Source organism: Pelodiscus sinensis, chromosome 6 (assembly GCF_052426305.1).
Source record: "Pelodiscus sinensis isolate ZL-2025 chromosome 6, ASM5242630v1, whole genome shotgun sequence".
In the NCBI taxonomy this organism is placed as follows: domain Eukaryota; kingdom Metazoa; phylum Chordata; order Testudines; family Trionychidae; genus Pelodiscus; species Pelodiscus sinensis.
In genome coordinates, this window is record NC_143057.1 from 46020481 (window position 1) to 46047469 (window position 26989).

Sequence of the window (26989 nt, forward strand, 5' to 3'; positions counted from 1 at the left end):
ATGTCTATCTCTGAAGTACAATTTAAGAGGGGATATAAAAACTACATCATGGAAAATTTATTTTTTGCACTTAATTTATTCTGATAACTGAATATTTCTGGATTTTTGGACCATAGAAATTAGTAAATATATTTATAATAGGTTGTGATTGTGGAAAGTCTAATTTTTTACATACTATTCTCAGTGGACTTGAAAAAGAAAAATTGAAGTACTATAAATCTTAGTCATTAAACTATTCCCTTTAATTGCAACATAAAACTTTCCTGTATATACAATAATGCACAATACATTCTGACTGAGATTGTATCTGTTTATTACTGAACAATTGTCACATGAATTTTGGCCTGAATCCTGCAATTGCTTGACCACATGAATAGCTTTACTCATATGAGGAAATTTTTAAGTACATGCTTAAGTGTGTTTTGAATCAGGAACTTAAGCCAGATCTGGGCCTGGTTCAAGTCAGGTTCTGATATTCTGTGTGTCAGGTTCTGATATTCTTACTTGCACTTAGTATTAACTCTTGAGCAGTCCTGTTGATTTCAAAGTTATTGCTCCAGAAGTGAGGTACTTCTTGACGAGTGTAAGCAGAGTAGAAACTGCCCTATAGTAAATGCTATACTTCTAAGATATTAAAGAACTTTTGAATGTGTTGATTTTTTTTATTATCCAATAAGGACATCTTTAACCTCTTAATTTACTTCATTCATTCTTTTATAAATTTGGTGCCTTGTTTTCAAACTCAGTGAGATTTGGAAAACTTTCAAAGCTTTAATGGAGAGGGAGAGTTAGAGAGCTTGCATAAATTTCACCAATAAAGAATATTGTATATATGTTAACAACACTGGGTTGTTTAATTTTGTATTTCTGTTTTTCAATTTGGTCCACCATGAATAATTATCTCATCAATTTATAGTGAATTAAATCTGATGCATATTTTATATTATATGGTACATAGCGAACAACTTATCAGGAAGATATTATGTTCCTGATAGAGTTATGATCCTTCCTCCTGAATATCTATTACTCGTTTTAGTGTATTAAAGACATGAGTTATTTACATGGGGTAGTGACCTTGAAATTCTGAATGGCATAATGATGATGATACTGCTATTACATTATCTACTAATAACTGTATAGATAATGTCACTATTAGAGATGAATGAACCACTTTAAATAGAATGAGAATCACCCTTCTCTTTCTCTCTCACTCACCACTTCCCTGTCATCTCTCCATTTGTTCCCCCTTTTTCAACCTGAATTTTATTTTAAATGTTCTAAACTGTTAGGATAAGGTTTTGGTATGTTTAATCTCTCCGGATGCATCTATATTGTACTATAGGTTGAAATAAGATACAAAATTTGCATAGCTCAAATTGTGTATCTTATTTCAATGTTATTTCAGAATAGCTTATTTCAATGTTATTTCAGAATAGCTTATTTCAAAATTTGTCACTGTCTACACAGCATTTATTTCAAAATAAATTGCTATTCTGAAAAGTCCCTTACTCCTCACAAAATGAGGTTTAAAGGGAAGTCGGAATAGTGAGCCTGTTATATTTCAAAAATAATGGGCATGCTCAAAAGACACGGAATAGCTATTTTAGGATGCCTCTGCTATCCTGAAACAACACTGCAGTGTAGACGTAGCCTCCCAGTTTCCAGAAACTAAATACCAAATATTATTCACATAGCCTCTAAATCATCAATCCTAATGCAAGGTAAATGGCCAAGGTCCAAACTTCCCTTCCTTCTCTACCTCCCTCTCCCGCCTCACAAACAATAGTGATAGGTATCAAGTGTGTAGCTTTTTAAGAACTGGATTATTAAATATTTGTGTAGTGGACTGCAAACATTTTGAAAGGAAACAGAAGGATGTAAATGATACTGTTACAATTACAGTGGTCTTACACTGAAAGAAGAAAGCAAGTTTCTTATACTGGTTTAAGGAAAACCTAAGAGGAGAAAGGGAGAGATAACCAAGAGCTTTGGAAATGAAGAAAGGTAGAAATTGCCAGCTATATAGACTATCTGAAGTTATTTCCTTGTTTCAGCATATGAAGTGTGCTGATTACAGTTCTTGTGTGTTTTGTATGCAGTTTGATTTTTTTAAAGTATCTTCTGTGGCTCCAGGCAGAGGTTAAGTGCCATTGGTTTCTTGGTTTATATATATTTTCTTATTTTCATTAGCAGTCACACACTGAGGTTAAGCTTTTTGTATATAATCACTTGAAGATGTAAACTTCACTGTGGCATTAACTACAACTTGACATAATGAGTTATTCTGATAAGCTGCATGATTACTCACAGATACATGCAGTACCCGAATAGTTGTACATTTGTTTTAGAAAAAAGGTATTGGTTCATCAAGTCACCCACAACCTCAGTGATCCATGATAGAATTTCAAACAAAAGCATTTGATTTGTGTGAGCCAACTATACATGTTTTCCTTCTCCCTTCTGAGAGTTGCATAATTCATTCCAATAATGCATCCGAGGACTTGGTATGTAATCAAGAAAAGCACTGTGAATTTAACAGCAAGAGCAAAAGTACTTGTAGAAACAAACCCCACATTTGTTACCTATGAAAAATGAACAATTACATAAACATTTAAGGTTTATTTCTCCCTTTTGGATACAGTCTTAAGAAATTTGATAGTAAATGGTATCCTTCCTATAGAATTTTTAAATTAAAGTATGAGATGCTCTACTGATTCAATCTTCTTTATTAAATTATTTGTTATTATTTAAGTTCTAATAGGGTTTTTCAACATTCTAAAAAATGTAATATTCTATTACAGCCTATAGATTTTGTGAGTAATTTCTATACAATCCTGGCTAGTTTCTACACAAACCTATTGATTTCATCCCTATTAAATTCTACAAACCTTTTTATTAAAGGTCAAGACCCCCCTGTCCACAATTGTGAACTTGCATTAGTAACTTCATTTTAGCAAAGAATAACAAATAACAAGCTATAGGTAATGCCAAGATATAGTATACTTACTTTAACAGGGGAATTTTCTTTTGGTTATTTGCAGCAATATAGCCCCCCTGTGCCACCTGAGTGTGAAATGAAGTCATAACTATGTAGAGATTCTGACCTTTATGCAATGGTATCACCACTTTTCCAGATAGTAGAAAATCAAAAGGATTCACATTGAGGAAGTTTGATAACAAACTCCTGACTTTATTTGCAGTCCAAAGAATCTTTTCAAAAGACTGATGTATGGTTCATATTATCTGAAGTTCATTGCAAGTGTGATAAAACACTCTTTTGTGCATGTTTCTGATGTTAGAAACATGTTTTCTCAGCATGTATAGAAACAAAAATTATAAGTATCCACATATAGAAACCTATACTATACTTTATAATCTTTTGTAAATGGAATTTAATTAACAGCATTTTTATAGAAACTGTATTTTTCTGTTCCTAACACATTAAACCAATGGAGTGTATCATAATGACTTCAGTTCATAAAGTTCAGTACTAGAAATAACTGTCTTGGAGCAAATGATGACCTTAAACTCTAGCAATTACTGTTGCTAGTTCCTAATGCTAGGTGCTAATGTATTTGGAGTCAAAGGGTTAAACAAAATTGAGCAGAAATATCTCTCAGCTCAATGCCCAGGGGACTAATGTCATTTTCACAACCAGGAAAGGATCATAGAAAGTTAAATATGGATACATTGCTACTCAAATGGTGCCCAAAGTTATTTGCATGCCCCTACGAATAACTAGATGCACAAAACTGGTAACTGTCCATATGCATATTTTCTGGCACAACATAGGCACGGAGGATTGAGAATCGAAATATACATTCACCAATCCTGGAAGAGGTTTACTAACTTTGTGCTTAATTTTCCATTGTTAGAACTTAAGGAGTCTTAGCATCCATTAAAACAATAATATGGAAAATCAACCTATTATAAATGTTTTCCTGATGAGGTATTTATAAAAAAAACAACAACCCATGACTAGAAATAAGCATGCATGTTTAAGGCTAATCTATATAAAACACAGAGCACTTCCATTCAAAAGCTTCAAATAATTGTACAAATATTAATGAACAAATCCTTATAAAATAATAACCTTTATTCCAGTTTTGCAGTTCAGGAAATTGAATGACTCTGTCTCTTAACTGCAAGACTATCTTTCCTTTCTTGTTTTTTCTGTAGAAGTTACCAGAATGTGCTAATTGGTATAAAGGCATATAGGAAGTAACAGTGCTTACCCTAAAAAGCTTGTACTCATTGAGATAATTTTGTCTAAGGAATTAGAATGAGAGGTGTATAGTAACAATTTAAGGAGGGACACTTGAACATAACACGCTGTCTTGACACATGCATTGATGGCATGCACTCTTATATTTGATCTCTTGACAGTGTGCTCCCAAGTGTAATGCTGGGATGAGCTGGTGGCTGAGTGGTCTCTGGAAAGCCAGTGGATATGGTCTGATTTAGTTCATATAGCTCTGCCTACAGTCTGCAAGAAGCCCACTCAGAAAACTCTAATCTAAACTCTTTTGATCCCATCTAGAATTTGAGTAGCCCGTAGTATCCTTTGAGTGCTGGATAGTTACCCTTCCATTTTATGTCTTTGGTGGGTATCCCTGGTTTCCAATCCTCATTCTTTAGAGTAAGCAGGATATTTGTCTGTCCAGAACTATATCAGACTCTGATCATTCCTAATTACAGCTAGCTGATAGATTGACTAGAGCCACCTCCAGAAGACACCAACTGCCTGGGGAGGAAGGTGTTAGGCAGACAACCAGATTGTCCCAAGAAGACAACAGTGGTAAGTAGCTGCATCTGTGGAACTTGAGGGGTAAATCTGTTGTTTGGGAGTGGTTGCCCTGTGGGGGATGTGAAACAGGAAGATGTTCTGTAGAAACAGATTAAATAAAACTAAAAGAAAACTACTCAAAATGAATAAAAGCAAAGGATATAGTTCTTAACATCCAAGAAATAGGTGGATTTTGTGTGATATTTCACCTAGTGATCATTGGGTCACTTCATATTTTTAATGTCAAGATCTTTCAATGTTCACCATTTTGACACCCTCAGAAGACTCTTCCCTAGGATGAAGATATTACTTTCCTCCAGCAAAGCGAACATCAGTAATGGTAAAACTAAGAGCCACGTTACTTGGAAATTATGCAGTGAATTTTTTAGTAGGGAAGGTAATGTTCACTGAAATTATTGCTTCCTCAGTAGATTAAAAATTAATTTTCTAAAGGAGGTGGCTTTGTCAAAAAGTGACAAGAACAGAAGCAAACTCAGCATACTTTTGGATACTTTATTATTTAAAATGAATAGTACTTCACACCTATATAGCTATAATGGTGCGTACATCAGCTCGTTAATTCTCTTAACTACTCTATAGATAATTAAGGATTGGATTGAAAACCTATTGAAGTTGATGAATATTGAGAGTTAGGCCCTCAAAAATCTGGGGTTTGAAGCTGGATGTTCCTAGCTCCCAGGCCTGTTCATAGCCCATTGGATCTTTCCAGAGGAGAAAGGGCTTGCAGAAGCAGAAGACACAGATAATCCTTGCTTGAAGCCAATACCAGGGAGCCCCCAAACTGGGTAATATTGGCTGGGAATGAGCTGAATAAGCAAATACACATTAAGCAGTTTCCATTATAGTACTTCTGTGAAACCCCGACCATAGTTAATAACTGTATTATCCAGAAGACAATAATGGTACAATACTGCCTAGCCATCCCTTAAGGAAAATACAATACAATACAATAGGCATCAAACCAGTAAGATGCTCTAAAACATAAAGGGGGTTCTATGGAAGTGCCTCTGTTTTATAAACTACATAGAAACTCATGCTACTGTATGAATGTACATATTGGACAATAACTAACTGCAGATTCCAGTGCTGACTGAACCTGGTGCTATTATAAATGAGAAAGAGCTCTCAACTATGCTTCCAGTGATTTCATTTGTTCCACACTGACTCAAAGACATTACAGGCTTCAGAGTGACCCTGTGTCAAGGAAGGAGACCATGCCTCCTTGCTATGAATTCTTCTGAGAGCAACTCATGCAGTAGGGAACTAGCTAGAAGTCACTTAGTTCTATCCTGTGGCAGGGCCAAGCAGCAGGGAGCAAGGCAGCAAACAGCTATGCTGGGCCCCTGGGAAAGGTGAGGAAGAGGTGGTTCCACACTCCTGGAAGGGTCGAGGCACAGCCTTTCTAATCCTTAGAGCATACTCATTGTGTACTGTGTGATTCTTTGGCAGATATTCAAAAGGCCTTGGGTGCTGGGCCTCGCAACTGCCGCAGTAGTAATAGCCAGGAGCTCCAGGCTCTTTAAAATCACCAGACCCTAGGGCTGTTGCATCCTTTGCCTCTCCTCTCTGTTGGAAGGTCTGGAAGGGGGTCTATAAATCCTGTATCCCTCAAGCAGGGCCTGGAAGTCTACAGCTGGAGGGCAGGGATAGGGTCCAGAGTGACCTAGACAGATGAGAGGATTGGGCCAAAAGAAATCTGATGAGGTTCAACTAGGACAAGTGTAGAGTTCTGTACTTGGGACGGAAGAATCCGAAGCATTGTTACAGACTGTGGACCAACTAGCTAAGTAGCAGTCCTGCAGAAAAAGACTTGTGGATTACAGTGGATGAGAAGCTGGATATGAGTCAATGCTGGATATGAGTGTGCCCTTGTAGCCAAGAAGTCTAATGGCATATTAGGTTGCATTAGGAGGAACATTGCCAGGAGATCTAGAGAAGTGATTATTCCCCTTTATTCGGCTCTGGTGAGGCCACATCTGGAATATTGTGTCCAGTTCTGGGCCCCCCACTATAGAAAGGATGTGGACGCATTAAAGAGGGTACAACGGAGGGCGACCAAAATGATTAGGGGTCTGGAGCACATGACCTATGAGGAGAGGCTGAGGGATTTGGGTTTGTTTAGTTTGCAGAAGAGAAGAGTGAGGGGGGATTTGAGAGTAGCCTTCAACTTCCTGAAGGGAGGTTCCAAAGAGGATGGAGAAAGGCTGTTCCCAGTAGTGACGGATGGCAGAACGAGGAGCAATGGTCTCAAGTTACAGTGGGAAAGGTCTAGGTTGGATATTAGGAAAAACTATTTCACTAGGAAAGTGGTGAAGTACTGGAATGGGTTACCTAGGAAGGTGGTAGAATCTCCATCCCTAGAGGTTTTTAAGTCTCGGCTTGACAAAGCCCTGGCTGGGTTGATTTAGTTGGGACTGGTCCTGCCTTGGACTCGATGACCTCCTGAGGTCTCTTCCATCTCTATGATTCTATGATTCTATTATTCTAGCTAGGGTCCTAGATGACATCTTTGCTAGCAATCAGTTATGGCATCAATTAGTCTCTCTCTACCCAGGGCCCTCTATTAAGGTGGGCAGCCAACAGTTTGTAGCTCTGGTCTGAGTCCATGCAGAGCAGCACAGAAGTTTAGAGGATGGGGGACAATTTGCTCTCAGGTAGGAGTAACAGTCAAAAGTAATTGGGTGCCCTAACTCTGGCAGGTATAAGACCTAAATAGGCTTCCTGGACTGATGGGGTGGCAGATTAGGGGCACACAGGACATTTCACTCCACTGTGTTCCAGCCCAGGATCCTATCAGATTGGGCTACAACATACTGACCAGTATACGGTTATTCCTACAGCCAAACTCTATTATGCTACCCTGGAATACTTCGTACCCTTCGAGTCCTGTTGTTCCAGGACTGTCCTTAGTCTCACTTTGGTAAACAGCCAGTGGCAGGGCCACCATCTTCTCATGGTCCCCTGGATCTGGCAGCTCTGACAATGTTTCTGGATCTCTGGCATGGTGCCAGCCTCCATCAGTTCTAAGCTCCAGCAGTAGGGAAGAAACATCTTGCTCTTCTTGCAGCTCTTCCTTTACTGAATGAAAAGGCTGGTCTTCTATTCTACCACTCTGATCCTGTTCTACCCCTCTGCTTTCAGCAGAGCAGCTGAGGATGTTCCAGTTCTGCCTACCTGGGAGACAGTCATGAATCTGTCCCTATCTGTCTCAGCAGGAGGCCATGCCCCCCTGTTCTCTACAGTGACAATCCTAGAATCTTACTATATCAATTATGCCCCACTGTAGAATTCTTTTTTATATATTATCAGAGCATCTAGTAGCCCACAGTCAGGGTTTGTCTGAGTGTACTCGGCAAAGGGAAATGAAGCTGCAATTTAAATAAGGCATAAAGGATCTGACGACAAAGGGTTCTGGGGTCGGCGGTGCCTCGTCTAGAGTACTGCACTGTGCCAACAATCAGCTGATTGGCACAGCGCGGCAGCCATTTTGATGTAAATGAAGCTGCGATTATTTAAATCACCGCTTCATTTCCCTTTGCCAAGTACACTCATCTACATGGGTCCGTCTATGGAGCCATGTAGTCTAGACACACTTGCAAGTAGTACAATAGGATCTTGATCCGCATTGTACAACCACAGAACAAAAATTCTATTTCCTAAATCTAAGGATCAATGAGACAATAGGTAGAAGCAGGCAGACTGATGGTGATGTACAAGAGAACAATGGGACAACATTGGTCAGAGTTCTGAGAAGGGGTTTGAAGTGGAGTAAATTGTTTTGGGAATTTATAGGACGCATCTCCCAAGTGTGAGTGGTTGCATGGGAACAAAGCCCAAAGATGCTTAACAAGTAGGTGAAGCAACTAGTATAATGATCTGAAAGGAGGCAGTTCAACATATTGATAATGAGAGTACAGGTAAGGTGGGCATAGGTCAGAAAGGGGTTTGATAGTAAAAACAAAGCTGCTTACGTTTGATATGATAGAGAAGAGGTAACCAGTGGAGACTGGAATGATGCAAATAGAGGATAGATAGGCTCCTCTTTAGCATACCTCTGTGTGAAAACACCATTCCAGGAGCAATTTAACTAGAACATAAAACTACCAAGTTGACATATTCTTTGCTGTTCTGTGAGATGGTCCCTTTATATAATCTAAACATTCAGTGAGCATTTTTGCAAGCATGTTTGATTTAAGATTCACTGTCACAACGACATGTCTTCCAGCATTACTGTTTCCCAGATCTCTTACTCCTATTGAGCATGTGTGTTTTGGATTATTTCCTGTGCTTTGGATTATAAAGTGTTTATGGCAGGGACCAGGCTGATTTTGTGTGGAGAAGAGATCCTAGAACATTGTGGGTGTACTACAGTCCAAATGATAATATAACCGCTTAAAACTGATGGGCATGCACACACAAACACAAGTTACAAGGATCAATAGCCGAGAGAGGGAGGAAAAAAGATTAAGATGACAACACAAGAAATGGTATTGTTAGCTCTTCAAAAGAAGTCTGAAATGAGATTCCATGCCATCGCAATAAATAGAATGATAAAACTGGAATGGAAAGGTTAATGGTGTCTTTTGAAACTACTCAAGTAAAGTCTCATTAAGTCAAATAAATCTAAGTTTCACATTTTTCCTTTGTGTGAACCTATGTCTGATACTGAATTCATACAGTGAGCACTCAGTTTTTATAAAATCACTCAAATGGCCAAGAAGTCCCTGTTTCTTCTAAAATGGTAAACTTTCATTGGCTATTAAAAGCTTTCTTAACAGAACATGACTAACCATCTTTTGTACCATATTGAATTACATTATTAAACAATTTTATTGATTTTCCCCACATCTGTGCTCCTGCAATTTAAGTACATTACTGTTAATAAAATCATGATGATTAATCCACATAGTAATAATCTAGTCAGTTAATAGCTGGATACATTTTATACCTGTAAATCAAGAAGGCTTTAAGAGGACAAACTGGTATTCTATTCATGTAAAAAAAAAAGCAATTCTGAGAATGGAGATTCTTCCTACTGCCTTAATAAATAGTGGCTTGGTTGGGCCATATACTGTTCTCAATTCATGCAGATAGTTCCCATTGAAATCAATAGCATTTAATTCTTGGTCAAGGGTAGCACATAATCCTGATGTCTCACCAGTCTAGACGCAGCTATGCATTCTGTCAACTTTCTTTTGGTTGTTGATATTTGCTTCTTCCCTCACCTTTCTTGGAATTAAAATGGGTTAGATGGGGAACAACACTAACAGTTTCTTTTACTAGTTTTAGGACAACACTAACAGTTTCTTTTACTTTCCATAGTAAATGCTCATAATCCAGCTGCTGTCACTTGGTGTTCTGTATCCATGTGAAAAAATAGAGCTTTCATTTATGGTTCTGATGTGCAGCTGTTGCAAATACAAATATAGCTAAGCCAATAATCAGCTAAGTGGGAAGCCATGACAGGGCTAAATAACAGAATTTCAAAAGAATTCGTTAGACTGGATGCAGTACCAGGCTAAGCTAAATGCATTTTCTTAAAAGCCTTACATAATAATTTAAGCTACTTCTCACACTTATATAACTGAACTACATTACATCAGTTTGAGTTGCTCATACTTCCCCAGTCACTAAAACTTTATTGCCTATTATATCAGTATTGTCTTGTCAAATAGACACAATATATAGTTATTACATATTGTAAAATCCCACTGGAATGGAGAAACAAGCTCTTATTTAGAATATGGCTGCCAAATTTCTATGTGTAGGTTGTCAGATTTGGCCTCTTTGGACTTGTACTACTATGTTGAAAACAGTTGTATAGACACAGCTTTTAAATTATTGATTGGGCTAGAGCTTGGGCACCCATAGACACCCCTAGGCCAGACCTAAACTGAGTTCCAGCACAAGCATTTATGTTTACCCATTTATTTTTGGCACCATAGTATGAGCCCCTTTTGCCTGAATCTGTTGAGACAGCTCAGAGGTTCACTGCTATGGGCTGTAGATATATCTCATGATAATGTCCTTTATGATTGTGTATTTGTGATATGGTACCTATCAACTGACAACTCAACTGACATCAAATATCTCCTTATTAGAGATAAATCAGCACTAAAATGGTGACTGCTGCCTTCTTTGGGTTTGAGACCATTTGACAGGAAGTGAAGGTGTTGTATGTGCCCAGACACCTAGGAGATAAATCACAGGCTGGTGAGCCACTGGTTCCTAAGTTCTATTGTGACCTCTGTGTTACTGGATGTTCTTTATTTTCCATCACAAGAGTGGGGAAAACCAAACCTAGAGGGAATAAAAAAGTGATTATGAAAATTATCACAAACAGCAAGAATAAAAACCGTTGCTGAGGAGGGTTACATTTAAACACCTCTCTTTGATGATAAATGAAAAATGTTTAAGCCTTTATCATGTTTCTGTGGCCTTTGTTGTGTCTTAAACCATGCTACATTGATCTATACTTGTAAAATTACAGACCACAAATATTTTAATCATAATTGTAGATGAAGATAGAAAAATCTAGATCATCAGGTCCTCTCCCCTTCAATTTGTCGCTTACAGCACATTGTCTTCCCCCAATCCAATTCTGATAGCAAACTAAATGCTTAGCAGCGACTCCTAGCATTGATTTCAGTGTACAGTATATCCCCATAATCAGCCAGTCAAGGGGAATACATTTAATATTATTGAAAATGGAGTAGGTGTTGCCCCTTCCACCGCAGAATCTTCTTTGATATCACCAAATGGTGTTTATTACCTTTAATGTAGCAAGAATTGTTAAGTAAATTTTATCCAGGGAGAAAATGTTTTAAATAGTGGTGTAAAGCTTATATCTATGTTGAATATCCCCCAAAGCTTAGGTAAGGGGGGCCTAAAACCACTAATATTAAGCATGTAAATGGTCCCATCCTGCAGGTGAATTTACATCAACACAGCACCCCCACTAAAGTAACTGGGCTCCACATCATTCGGAGTTCCACAAAGAGAGCAAATTGCAGGCTCAAGTGTTGAAGTGCAGCAAACCCATAAAATTCTTAAAAGGGAACAGTAATAAATAAATCTTTGTGCAAATGACTGAACAGAACTTCTTTAAAACTTTGAAAAACTGCCTATGTGTGTACATAATTACTTGATATAATTAAAAATATTGCCTAATTACATTAATTACATAAGTATAGCACAGTTAAAAAATATCAATCCTAATTAGTGTATATCTTTGCCTGAGAGAGTGTATTGCTCCCATTTAGTCTCAAGGGTAAAATATACATATGTTAAAAATACCAAGCCTAATTATATCTTTACTAGAGGTTATATCTGGTTATGTACAAAGAAAAATACTTTTTGTGAAAATGTTTAAATACATATTTACTAAAGAAAATCAAACAGTTCTTTGGAAAACTATAACTTCCTTAAAAAAAAAAGATTGAATCAAATTTTAAAGTGTTTTATTTTCTTCCTTGTGGCTCTGGTGGCTCTAAAAAGGCCGGTCATACATCAAATAAAAAAATTCTTTATAAAATCTAATTAGGTCTTAATTAGGCTGCTTTCCAGAGAAAATATTCATGAATGTTTGGACTATGTAAAAAAATTACTGATTATAGTTCTGTAGGAATTTAACTTATTAAATAGAAACGGTTTGAAAACAAACAAACAAAAACTCTGAGAATTTCTGATGGAAAGATGCAAAAGAGACCAGGTGATGCAAACCTTAACGAACAGAAGTAGTCCCTTTGAAATAATGTGCTCACTTGTTTGATTAAAGGTTTGTAGGACTGGGTCTTCTCAATATGGCGAATTTATATAAGAATGTGCCTCTTTTCTTCAATAATAGTGCCCTACAGTTCATTTAAACAATGAGGTAATTAAGATTAAATGAGCTGTTGGACCGCTAGAATGGAGCAAATATTTCCTCTGTACACCTCTTCTAATAAGTCATTTTGGAAAAAATAAATCTAAGAATCTGTAGGATTACTGAAAGTAATCTCCATCATGGTTCATGTAAAGAGATGAATAGCAGTCATCAAAATATCCATCAAGTATGCAAAATACTGTAACTAAGGAAGACTGTAAGGGTTCTTTCAGGGACTCCCAATAATTTTCAAAAAAGCAAGAGCAACCTGTTAAGTGCAACTGTTTGCCTTGGCAATATCTCCTGATCAATAATGGGAGAAGTACAGGCGACCACCAACTTGTGACCTCCCGACTTACGATTCCCCTCTTTTACAACCATTTTTTTCATTCGAGATAGCTCCTGGAATCCCCTAATTTATGTCTGCAGCTCACATTTACAGTGGCGTACGATGCAGACTCCACCCATCATCCCAAAACAGGAAATGCACAAGGACAGTCAGAAGCCTCAGCCAGTACAGTCCATTGAGAAAAGCCCTCCAGAAACTAACTTCATCTTAACTAAGCTCCCCCAGTAAAACTCACCTCCTTTTGCAAGTAATTAGATTTTGATGATCTGGATGACCCAGCTGCAGTCTCAGTCCTGGAATTTTAGTGCTATACAGTATTGTATACTTAAGAATTTTCAAATGTATTTTCTGTGCTTTATTTTCATATTGAATGTTTAAGTTAATAAATGTTTGTAAATGTTGGCATATATTAGTGTTTTATATAGTTTTCCTCCATTTCCAGAGTCAGTTTTGGTATTTTTAGGGTATGAAATTGGTTTCAAGGAAGAGAATCGCCATTTATAACATTGTGCTTCTAAAAAATAAGGGTTCGACTTACAACAGCTTGACTTACGATGGTTCTCCAGAAACCAATTAGGCCATAAGTGTGACCTATGTATGCAAATTCTGGTATACTTGATTCCCTATAGTTGATCTGACAATAAGCATAGTTTCTTAAAAGCTCTTCCTGGTGATTATTGTCTGATAAGCAGGACTGAAAGAAGTCTACAATTTTTTTTAATTTAATGAAGGAGGAATGTCAAAGTCTGCAGAAATCAGTTCTGTAAATGATTATAACAATGACAAGGAAATCCCAAATTAGATAAATCAAGCATAGTCCAAGTTTTAAGTCTCTGTCTTCTGAATTCATCCAGTGCTATTTGGGGGACAGCCTTGAGATGATGATCTTACTAAAAATAATGTATGGATGGTCAAAAAATGTGGCAACAGGCTGCTAGATGACAGAAAAATAATTAATTTAAGCCTTAATTTATGCATATTCTATGGAGTGTTAGCTACTTCCGCACATTTCACGTAAACTGAAGTTGTGCTGAGACTGCTACCTATCATGCCAACAAATGCTGCTTCTTTGTTTCCCGCCTCAAATATTTTAAATAAAGAGGTAGGGTACAAATATTTTTAAATACATAAATAAATATAGCATGAAGTTGGTTGGTTAAGACCATGTAAGTAAAAAGGAAACATACCCATTAATCATAAATCAAGGCCTACATGCTAAACCAGGGTAGCCTTTAAAAATCCTCACAACTGATGAGCACCAATCTGAGGCATTGATGGACTAGATTAGAAATGGAATTACTGTTTCAAATATTTATAATGTGCTGGCATACATTTTTCACCCTTATCTGTAGCTTAACTAATTCAAGTGACCAAAGATGGGGGACCTGCATTTGGAAGTCTCACTCATAACATTACTATATTTACATTTCTCTCTCTCTAAATTAAACAGCATTTCTTACTTTGATCCATTTGTAACTACTTTTTAGCTTTCAAGAATTTATCAGCTGACAGTCAAGCCTTAATTTTACTATCAGTGGAGAAGAGCTAAAATATTTAAAGCACCTGCTTCTGAAAGAGAATTTGTTACAGAACTGGTAATAACTAAACATTAAATGATCTGACCTCAATAGAAATGCAATTACAGTATATATAGAATCCTAGAAGTATGGGATTTGAAAGGAGCTCAATAAGTCATCTAGTCAAGTCCCTTGCACTCAAGGCAGGGCTAAGTTATAATAAAAAGACCATTCCTGACAGGTATTTGCCTAACTTTGTTCTTAAAAACCTCCATTAATGGAGATACTACAACTGCCTTAGGCAATTTGTTCCAATGCTTAACTTCCCTGACAATTAGGATTTTCCCTCCCCCCCTAAAATACAACCTAAACCTCCCTTGCTCTAATTTAAGACCATTGCTTCTTGTCCTATCCTTGGAAGTTGAGGAGAATTTTTTTTCATCCTCTTCCTTGTAACAAACGTACATATTTGAAAACTGTTATCATGTCCTCTCTCTGGCTTTTCTTTCCAGATGACAAATAAATCCAGGACTTTTCACTATTCCCCAAAGGTCATGTTTTCTAGACCTATAATTTTTGTTGCTCTTCTCTGGACTTTCTCCAATTTGTTCACATCTTTCCTGAAATATGGTGCCTGGAAATTACTGGATACAATATTCCAGCTGAATCCTAATCAGTACAGAGTAGAATGAAAGAATTACTACTTGCAACTTGCCTGCCACACTCCTGCTAATGCATCCCAGAATGATGTTTGCTTTTTCTTCAGAGTCATATTGACTCATATTAACTGGTGCTCCAATATGCAGTACTCCTTCTTAGGCAGTCATTTACTATTTTGTATGTGAGCAACTGATTGTTCCTTCTTAAATGGATTGTTTTGCATTTGTCCTTATTGAATTTCATTCTGTTTAATTCAAACTATTTCTCTAGTTTGTCCAGATCACTTTGAATTTTAATTCTATCTTCCAAAGCACTTGCAGTCCTTTCCAGTTCGATATCATCTGAAAAATTCAAATATACTCTCTATGCCATTTTCTAAATCATTGAAGATAAAATTAACAAAGCAGGACACAGAACTGATCCCTGTGGGATCCCACTCAATCTTGTTTGACTTCCAGCTTGACTCCTTGGGAACAGTTTTCCAACCACAGTAGTTACTCACAGATTATATTTCTACCAGACTTTGGTATAAAACTTCCCCTCCCCCACAAAATCTTAAATCCCTAGATTTTGGGAATAAAACTTCTGCTGCCACCACCCAAGTACTGATGTGAAAAATCAGGGAGAGATCACTTGGGAAATCTCAGCCCTAAAGTACAAAGCAGAACACAACCATTAACAAATACCAGGTTAATAAAAGAAAAAATAAAACTTTTATTATCACCACAATATTCGTGTTGCAAGCATAATAACTAGATGGAAAAGTAACAAATAATACACTCATGGAGAAACTCCATGGGTCTAAAAGTGCACAGACATCAGATCCCATACCCAAAACATAAAACAATAAAACCTAATGGATTTATCTAAACTTTACCCTTCTTACAGAAAGTGAAGAAAGAGTCTTTTCTTGGAGGGAGACATAGTGTCTGTCCCCCTCAATAGCTGGAGAGAACTGCCTCCAGAAAAAAAGGAGGGAAAAACCAAAAATTATTTTGTCCCAGTTTGAAATTCCTACCTACATTCCTATTGGCCACTCCACCTGGCTAGGTAAGGAACATAGTTAACCCCTTAGTCCCCAGGCTACTGGCTAACCGTCATGATCATGACACCCCCGTACACATTCTTCCCATGGGATCTTAACTACTAACTCCACATAATTTTGCTCAAAATCCATTTTCTTTTTTTTCCTGCTGTTTTCTCTCCTACTATGCCTAAGAATCATACACTTTCACTTCTCATTGGAGAAGAGAGGAAGGAACAGTGCTTTCCTATAGAACAAATAACTACCATATAGAACAATTAAATTATCTTGAACTGGTGACTCTAGTCAACTGAGTGACATGTTTGCTTACTGAGCCTCCACTTCAGAGAGATGCTGAGAGGGTCAAAGAATATACTTAATGAATGCAACTTATTGTTATTACCTAGCTCTCAAGGGAAATCCAGATATGGGAAACCACTTGCTCTACAGGATCTGTGTTGATTTTATGGGGAAAGGATGAGAAAATATATAGTGAGGCAAACTCAGACAGCTGAGAGGTCAGAAGTGAAAATATTTCATTATACAAATAGACATTTTAGTCCAACACTAATCTTCAATAACAAGCACTTTTTCCCCTTTTCTAAAAAATGTCTATTCTGTAATGGTTTCTAGATCTAAAGACTATTACCATAGGCAGAACCAAACCTGGGACCTCTGGAGTTTTGTGCATGTGCCTCTACTGCTTTTGTGTTTTATTGTTTAATAGTGAATCTACTTGAGTCTTTGCATTGAGAAATCACTGGGGGAAAGACTTTTACAACTGGCACATTTCAACGCTGTCTGGATTGGGTGTTAATCTTGGGGCAGACATCCTAAACTAGTGGTATGTTCTTGAAGTGGTGCAGTAACCCACTCCAGCAGGGCAGGACCAGGTTAATATTTTGTAGGCTTGCCACCAAATATATTTGTGGTCCCCATGTAGTCATTATTGGCCCCTTGCAAATGTGGGCCTTGTGTGGCAGTGCTATAGTATACCTGGTACAGGGTCTCAGAAGCATTTATAATTTTGATCACACACTTCTACGAGATTGTATGTACTTCTATACACAGCTTCATCAGCCCCCAGTTTTTCTCATTGAGCCATGTGGGCTTACCAGTGTCCACAGTGAGTAGAAATATCAGTCTACAACTACACTGCAGCACTATTTAGAGATATCGGAGGTACATATTACGTATTCCACATCTTTTGAGCACACCCATTATTTCTAAATCTAACAGGCTTGCTCTTCTGACATCCCTGTAAATCTCATTCCACGAGGAATAAGGGACATGGGCAGGCCTGGTTTTTCCACTTGACCTGCACCTTGCCACAATGAAGCATGGCCTTTACAGACTGCAGCTTGTCCTTGAGGCAACGGGCTAGACTTTGGGGTTTCACCTGGCCTCTGAGGTTGCCGTGGTCCAGAGAGAAATGTGGGTCCAGATAAAAAAAATGGAGACAGGATAGTGGAGTGATGACTGGTGAGACACTGACCATAAGAGGACCATGGACTCATCTAATTCCCAACGTGACGATGGTGAATCAAACTGTTACAATTCTGTAACACCAACCCAGTCCCAAATGTAATTCCCACAGTAGCACAATGGAGTCACAGATAGTCCCCTTAGATATTCCAGTCTATTTTGCTACCTGAGCAATCTTTATTATGTGATGAATGGACATTTACATAAAAAAGTCACAAGGATTCAAGGTAAATCATGTCCCAAGGGACCAGTTCATGCAGGTCAAATTGCATCCTAGATCTCGCACCACAGGCTATGTCTACATTACAAAGTAAAGTTAGGAAAAGATACGCAAATTGCAAACCTCAATTTGCGTATTTTCTTCCAGTTTTTTCGGAAGAAGCTTTTCCAAAATTTGGCTCGTCTACACAAGGGCAAATTTCAGAAAAACGTCCTCTTTCAAAACATCCCTTATTCCTCGTGCATTGAGGAATACAGGGATGGCGAAAGAACGTATCCGCCTTTTTGGAAACTTTTCTGAGAAAGCAGACATATTCTTTGGATGTGGCAGAGCTTTTCCAGGAAACCTCTGCTTTTGTTCTCATTGCCACCTCCTCCCTAGAGTTGTTTTTACCCAGCTGCCAAGCTAAGATGCTTACTGACCCCTTTAGTAACAGTCTGTAGGACAGCACTAAAGGAAAGAGATGAATACATAGAAAAGTCCTGATGTTCAGATTCCCCCAGAGGTGCCTAGAAAATAACTAGAACAACAATGAGACCTGCAAAGCCTGAAATAAGCACCTATGTCTTCTCATTCATTGTATAGGGAGATGAGATACCTAAGATTGTGATCCACAAATGTTAGAGTTCTCTAAAGTAGACTTACCAGCATTCAGGGTATACCCTAAACTGGACTTAGGTTCATCCCAGCAATCTGGATTTAGGTATCTATCTCTACTGGAAATCTTTAGCTGGAAAGCCCTCTTGTGAAATCAGGCAGCTGGCAGCTTAGGAGCCTAAATAACTTCTTGTGAGAATGAGTTAGGTGTCTACCTCACTCTACGCAGCATGACCAGAGCAAGAGGAACAGCCCAATTTATAACTTTTAGTATAGTAGTTAGAATACTCCCCTGGATGTAAAAGATCCAGATTAATTTCCCCCTTCTGTCTGAGGTGACAAAAGGGTGTGAACAGGGGGATTCCACCTCACAGGAGAAACCACTGAGCCATGAAACGGGTCTCAAGCTTGCTTGTTAAAGTTTCACTATGTATAAATACCGAAAACGGTGTGCTAGAGGCAACAGAGTGACTAAATTGACAAACCAGTTGTTAGGGCAATCACTTGGGAAGTTGGTAAGCCAAGGTCTTAGTCCTTTTGTCCCAATGATTCCTTAATAATTTATCCAAAGTGCAAGAGTTTCAACAGTTTAGCCCAGGATAGGTATTAAGTGGCCCACAAGCTGGATGCAATTTGTCAGGGTTAGCCCATGGCAGGCTGCCTGACCCTTTATTTACCTAAGCGTCTACAGGTGCAGCCTTGATGGCTGTGTTTCACTATTCCCAGGCAATAGGAGCTGTCGGAAGCAACAGGCAATGGGATCAGTGATATATGGCGAACAGGAACTGCAAACAGCCATATCCGTGGACAGGCAAGTAAATAAAGTGGCCATCAGCTGGCTAGGGCTAGCCTGGGCGAACTGCATTTGGCCCATGGGCTGCTTATTGACCACCCCTCGTTTAGTCAGATGGCACTTCTCTTCCTAACTCTCTCTCTTGGTTTATGGAACATGTTCAGGTTTTGATGGGAGATCAGCACCTGGGATGAAACAGAAGTGGTATACCTATCCAAAGGCAAAATCTTAGGTGCCTGGAGAAATTTTAGGTGCAAAGCTAGCTTAAGCATCAACAGAGTTAGTTGGCAGCCAAGCAGGGATGTTATGAATTGCAGTGTGGCTTATGTCTGGGGTTAAAGTGAATAAGGCCATTTGTGGATCTGAGCCTTATTCATGTATGGAATTTAACTTGTGTGAGTAAGCTACTGAATTACTAGTGTAAGTAAAGTTGTAGACTGTGTGTTTAGAGAACATGGTTATGTTATGGTGTTCAAGCTTATGCAGCATTTTATTCATGGAAAAGGAATATTGAACTACTTAAAGAAATCACATGATTTCTGCAGATTGTGGGGGTATATTCGATCATGGAACATATATAGACTACATAATGATGACTGGCAGGGAAGGAGTTAAATTTTGTTCGCTGAAGAGGAGAGCTACAACAGGAGTTTTGCCTCATATCAGGGTCTGTTGAACATCCCAACAATGTGGGGAATATTATTGGGCTCAACTGAGACCAGTTACTTTATTTAAACAAAAACAATCACAGCAGCTGGGATTATAAAATGAAAGAGCAGAGAAATCTTTTGTGTGTTAAGTTCCAAGAGCAAAATAAATAAATAAATACATACACTGGTAAATAGCTCATGTTTTTCTCCATTGTGTTCAGTGGTATGAAAGTACGAGAAAAGATTTTAAAAACTAGAACTTAGGATCTTTTTCTATTGTTTAATGGGGATCTATCTAAGCTCTAAAATTGCTCTTTTTCTCTTTGGTGTTGTGATAGAAATCCTATACTTTGCTACCTCAAGGGAATGTTATTTTGATGTTTCAAAAGCAGGAGTATGCCTTTATATTGTATGTGGCCTGATTCTGGATATAGAAATGTGATTGATCAAGAAAACTCATTTAACAAAATGTGATTACAGCATGGACATTGTTTTTATTTACATGTAACTGAAAACTACTTTTAATCCATATAGGAGCCTTTACCTGCGTCCACTAAAGAAAATAAGAACCTGTGTCCCCCTGTTCCACGCTCCCCACCACCACACTGCAGGTAGGATGACTTGCTAATATGCTGTGGGACTTAAACTTATGTGGGAATGACATCCCAGAACTTATGCTGTTGACCTCAGTGGGAGAAATACTCTCCCCTAAAATCATGAGAGAACCTAAATAAAAGGGAAAATCCATCAATTTTTCTCAATGAAAAGTTTTTTCAATGAGTAAAGGAGAGCTTTTCTGGCAAATATACATCTAAAAACAAAATTATTTCACCAAAAGCCAAATTTTGGCTTTAAACAAAAACAAAAATGTCAGTGGATGTTCTCATTTTTCAGCTAGTTCTCAATGTAAGTTTTATATTTGGGGTGGAAATGTGTAAATGGCAAGCCCATATTGTGTTTCACTCTCTTTAAATGAGTGAAACAAAACACAAAAGTTGCTTTATATATGAATACAAAAATGGACACATTTTGGTTTCAAGTCTTCATGTAACTGAAATTTAAATTCCTGTGGTTGCCACTCTAATGATGTTTAAATGTATATCTGCTGCATTTTAGGCCATGTCTATACTTACCAGCAGATCGACACTCTGGAGGTCAATCTTCCGGTGTTTGATTTAGTGTCTCTAGAAAGGACCTACTAAATTGAACGCTGAGGGCACACCCAATGGTACTAGTACTCCTCCTCACAAGGAGTAAGGGAAGCTTGTGGGAGCATTTCTCCCATCAACCTTCTACTATGGGGATGGTGCCAAAGTTTGAATTAAGGTACATTGACTCCAGATATGCAACTATTGTAGCTGGAATTGTATATCTGTAGGGGTCAACTGCAGAAGAACTCTGTATGTGTGAAGTATAGGGGTAGTGAGGCCTGAATTCTCCCTCCTTTTTCCCATTCCCCTCCCCCCCTTTCCTACTACTGATGAGCCAGAAGCAAGCCTCTAGGAATGTACGCCATTGTAGCAAGAATGAATTGTAGATAACGCGGGAACATAACAGTCATGTTTACCTAAATGTACTGATCATGTAAACAAAGTCAAAGGACAAGCAGTACAACTGAGCCATACTGTAACAAGCAATGAGTAACCCTCAGATATTTCCAAACTGCCACAACCAAAGGGGTGTGTCAGGCTGGATGGCTATTCCTAAGCGCACTCCACAGTGTAAATGAAGAGGAAAAGGAGTAAAGTATGTTTTGAAGCAAGTATTGAAAAAGTTTAGGCAGGCCCATGGTCTGATAATAATTTAGCTTGTTTATATTATGCAGACCTTGAAAGCAAATTGGAAAACTTTTATAGACCCTTAATCTCACCCAAAAGACTGCTGCAGTCTGTCTGTTATCAAAAATCCTGTACTGAGGAGTTTTTTAAGAAAAATTAGCTGACTTTAAAAATGAATATTTGGATTTACCAGAGTAAAGGAATCAGAAGGTATGATGACTAATCAAGGAGCCCATTCTTCTTAATAAATTAGTAATGGACAAAACCTGTGTGCCTGGAAAGGAGTCATTTAGCAGGAAAAGCAGAATCAAGTACAGACCATAAGAAGGAATAATCATGTGTTAAGGGGGTAAAAGATTTGGGGCCCTGTGTGGGCATAGTAGAAAGAATAAGGAAAGCAGAAGTACAGGCATTGGAAAGTTAAATTACTGGGAAAAGAGCAAAGTTTTAATTTGAGGAATATTGCAAGTGATTAAGGGTATGAGAAGGTGAGAAGTTGACTCCTTGGGAGTGTGGAAGGAATTAAACAATTGTGGTAATGTGTTGAAAGGAAATCTGCTATAATGGACTCCTTGTTTTTGTGCGGCCTCTCTCCTAAGCAATGTGTAAATAATCCAGGCAAAGAAACAATCTAATTTAAATAGTTGGCTATGGACACTTTTGTTAAATTTGCTAAACAGGAAATAAAGGATTCTACTGGAATGTAACTGGTCAAATGCCTAACAGGGAATCGATTGCAAATTGTGAATGTATTTGGTAGGTTTCAAATGAATTGGTTTTATTTTGTTTTGAATAATGCCCTCTCACCTAAAATTGCAAACTGACAGGATACTTTGTGCCAGACTCAAATAGCTAGTGCTGCTTGTCCTGGGGAATTTAATCCTTAAGGTGGTTCTAAAACTGGCAAACTGTTATGCTAATAAGCTACATAAAACCTGTAAAACACCTCGGCTGTGTCTACACTAGCAAGTTTTTCTGGAAAATCATGTGATTTTCCAGAAAAACTTGCCAGCTGTCTACACTGGCCGCTTGAATTTCCGGAAAAGTACTGATGATCTAATGTAAAATCATCAGTGCTTTTCCAGAAAAACTATGCTGCTCCTGTTTGGGCAAAAGTCTTTTTCCGAAAGACTTTTGCCCGAAAGGGCCAGTGTAGACAGCATAGTTCTGTTTTCCGCAAAAAAGCCCCGATCGTGAAAATGGTGAACGGGGCTTTTTTGCAGAAAAGCGCGTCTAGATTTGCCACGGATGCTTTTCCGCAAAAAGTGCGTTTCCAGAAAAGCGTCCTGCCAATGTAGACGCGCTTTTCTGAAAATGCTTTTAACAGAAAACTTTTTGGTTAAAAGCATTTCCGGAAATTCATGCCAGTGTAGTTGTAGCCCTCCTGTACTTCAAAGAGAAAGCCTTTTATGCTTGCTGGAATGGTCACTAGCAAACACCTTGTGCTAAGGAAAATCACTATAGCAGTAAAGCCTCTCAATTACTACCTGTGAATAAATTTGGAGCTGATTGTGAAAATGGTGATCGAGGTTTTTTTGCGGAAGAGTGCGTCTAGATTGGCCACGGGCACTTTTCCGCAAAAAGTGCTTTTGCGGAAAAGCGTCCGTGCCAATCTAGACACTCTTTTCCGAAAATGCTTTTAATGGAAAACTTTTCCATTAAAAGCATTTCTGGAAAATCATGCCAGTCTAGATGTAGCCAGTGGGTGTTGTGGAAGATATAGTTCAACCAGGGAAGCAAGTCTGTAGAGGAGGCTTCTCTTTATAGGCTTCTCTTTATATAACCTGATGTATATATTTGTTCACATTCATGTACAATTGAACGCTGCCTGACATGAATGTTTTTCATGCCTAACAGTTATGTAAACGCATTTAATCTGTGAATGAACATAAAAAGCAAGTGCATTTCAGTAGGAAAAAAACAGAAGGTCAGTATGTCCTATTAATACACACAAAGCCACATTTAAAACACATTAGCTTTGTGACACCAATTGGAAAGGACAGGAAATTGCACATTAAGGAGTAAGTGGTGCCCTGAACTCAATGATTATCCATGATAGCTTGAGTTAAGACAGAAATATCAGGCTAACTTTGAATTGCCTTGTTTCTACTGTTCGGAATTATATTTGGGGCAGGAACCTAAAGATTAAAATAATACTGTTTATCTGTAGGATATTTACTAGTGCTTTACCCCCTTCTAAACAGGGCTGGCTTTACCATGAGGTGAACTGAGGTGGCTGCCTCAGGTGCCAGACTGTGGGAGGGGAAAGGGGCGCCAGTAGGACCCAGAGTGTAGAAAATTGTGTCTGCTGCCGGTGCATATGTATTCTCTCTTCTCTAGAGTAGAACAGGAAGAAGGCAGTATTGAGACCTTTCAAAGTTTTGGCCTAAGCGAGGGAGTATGGGGGCATCATTTGAGCTCTCCACCTCAGGTGCCAAAATGTTGTGAGCCGGCCCTGCTTCTAAATACCCCAGACAATGGGGACACAAATAATTACTAACCCAAACAGATCACACCTGTGCAATAATATAGTTTAAAGTCCAAGTGCAGCTATCTAAATATATACATACACAATTCAGATGGATAGTTATACATGCTGTTACTCAATTAATGAATGTACAAAGGTGGTATGATGGTTCAAGTTAGGTGTTCACACTTTAAAATAGTCATGAATAGGCGTTGCAATTTGAAATGGAATAATCAACTCCATACCCCTCAAATGACTAACACTTTAATCAGTGAAAACTCTGAATGTGACTGAAATTCAGTTTAGAAAGAGCAAAAGTGGAGGTGGGGAAGGAGGCATGCCTTGTAGAATCACTCATCTGTTTCATAGTCTGTTTCATAGTCATGCCTTGTAGAATCACTCATAGTCTGGTTGTCTCCAAAATAATACAATAGAAAATTCCTAGATTTTCCTAAACAAAGAGAATCTTGGGCCAGCATTTTGTTCTATTTCATTTGCATAACATGTTGTCACTTTCAATCCACTTTTTGCAAGCCGTGTGTCTGTACAGCACCATGTTTAAACATTGGTGACATGCTATGCCTACTTTGTATGCTTTCATTTTCAAAGTGAATTCAAGTTGGTTGGTGAGACTTTCTTGGTAAAGGCCAAAACTGAACTGACATTCTTTTCACTGAATCTTACCGAGTGAAGTCTGCCTCAGATACTCATTTAGGCCTGATCTACACTAGGACTTCAGTCCAAAATTAGCCTCCCTCCCTCCCACCTCCCCCTGGTCAAATTTGTAAGCGATGTGTCCACACTACCAAGCCCGTTATTCCAGAATAAGGGGTTGTGGAATTCAAACTCTGTAGTCCTGCTATTCATGAGGAATAACACTATTCCTGAATTTGAAAGTCTGAAATAACATTAGTGTGGATGCTCCAGTGCCACTAGTTTGAACTAATTGGCTTCTGGGAGGACTCATGGAGCTCCTCAGAGTGTTTCCTGGGCAGCAAGACTGAGGTAGCACATCCATACTAACGGAACTTGCCTCAGACTACATTTGATTCTTCCCTGTAGTGAGGACGTGGAAGTTCGAATGTGTAAAATCGAATGACCAGAAGTCAAACTTTGTAAATTTGAAATAATCTCCTTGTGTAGACATGGCCTTAGTGTGAAGAAAGAGCTTGTTAAGCAGGGATTAGATCTCTGAATCTTCAAAAATGACTGACATCCTTGACGTAAAAACCAGATCCAAATAATCAGTGGTAGTATAGTAACTTCAGTGTTTTTTGGATGAGGTCCTTGATAAAACAGGAGTGTCAATCATAATGACGTCATCCTAAGACCAATGACGACAATGAAAAAACTGAAATTGTAATGATAACAGTGCACTTCAGTGGGTGTGAACTTAATTTTTAAGTGACGAATTGATTAGGTTTACAGTTATGGTATGTGGTCCAGAACATTCTTTGACCAATTTTAAATTGAGTAAAGGTCAGAGCATTTGGTAGTAAATCAAATGAAAGACTAAACATCTGAAAGTGTATATCATTGTGAACCTAGGTCTCACATTTTGGAAAGTTAAAAGTTATATAATATAACATATTACAACTAAAAAGCAAACTCTAGTTACTATGCAATATCAGACAGCCCATATCTGGGCCTCTGTTTGGCTTCTTTGCCCATCATTATATAATAACTGCCTTTGCTTTTGGAAATGTTGAATGCCTCAGTACAGATGCCCCAATGGGAATGTAAAGCATGTGCCACTGAGAAGAAAGAAACCAACACTGCCGGTATGTCAGCAGGTGTCTAATGTTCATTGCTGTCTTCACTAGTGTTCAGCTAAATATCTCAAAAACAAACATTTTGCTTGATTGTGAATATCCGCTTTCAATCTTGACACTGTATGTGACAAAAGTCATGTTAAGAAGGGTCTGTCAGCTGTATCTTCAGAAGATTTGACATTTCATTCAGTAGAAGAAAATTATTACACAGAACAAATGAAGTACTTCAGAAACCCTGGCTGACCCTTTAAAACAGGACTTGAACACATTTGCCTTAAAAAAACCTGCCAACATTTCTATTCTCACTGGACTTCTAGCTGAAACTCTCTGAGAGTAGTCTATTTTTTAAAAAAAACCCTCTTCTAACATTGTCTATTTTTATTGTGTTCAAGCTGCATTTTCCCTAAATGTGAAATTATTTTTAGCCTTATCACACTGTCCCCATCTTCCCAAAACACTTAAGCTTTTAAGAAGTCAATTTTCCATCCATCTGCCATTATTTTGTATTGTAGCTAATGAAGTCAGATAAGGAGGTGAAGATGCAACATAACGATCAGTCTGCAAATAAAAACTCAATGTACATATGTAACTCTCCTTGGAATTGCAGATTGTAAAAGTTTGAAGTACTACTTTGTAATGCCTTAACAGGGTCTTATTAACAGGGATTATAATTAAACACTAATGTTATATTAGCACCTAGATGCGAGTCAGGGGGAGACCCTGTTGCTTTTGGTTATGTAAAAGCAGGGAGTAGATAACATTATCATTGAATATTTAGTCTTGAATTTGTAATGCATAACTACTATTACTACACACACATACACATATTGCATATATGTGAATGTGCTGGAGCCATTGTAAAATATTGTCTGTATACAACTATTACTCTCTTGGGTCTCATATTGAAACTGCATAGAGCACCAGACTAAGGAGAGACTCCATTAGAAAGCCTTAATATAGGGAAAGGGATCATTCTGCTAGAAAAGAACAGCCATGATTTTTACAA

The 26989-nt window shown here is 38.1% G+C and overlaps 1 long non-coding RNA gene across 1 annotated transcript in view; it reads left to right on the forward strand.

The window, feature by feature from the left end:
* The window catches only part of LOC142829860 (uncharacterized), a 42687-nt gene extending 22107 nt beyond the window's left edge, over positions 1-20580 (forward strand). The window contains exons 2-3 of the long non-coding RNA XR_016349793.1: positions 4699-4798; positions 20501-20580. This is a non-coding gene — a long non-coding RNA (uncharacterized LOC142829860). The remainder of the gene's footprint in view (positions 1-4698; positions 4799-20500) is intronic.
* Positions 20581-26989: the final 6409 nt, after the last annotated feature.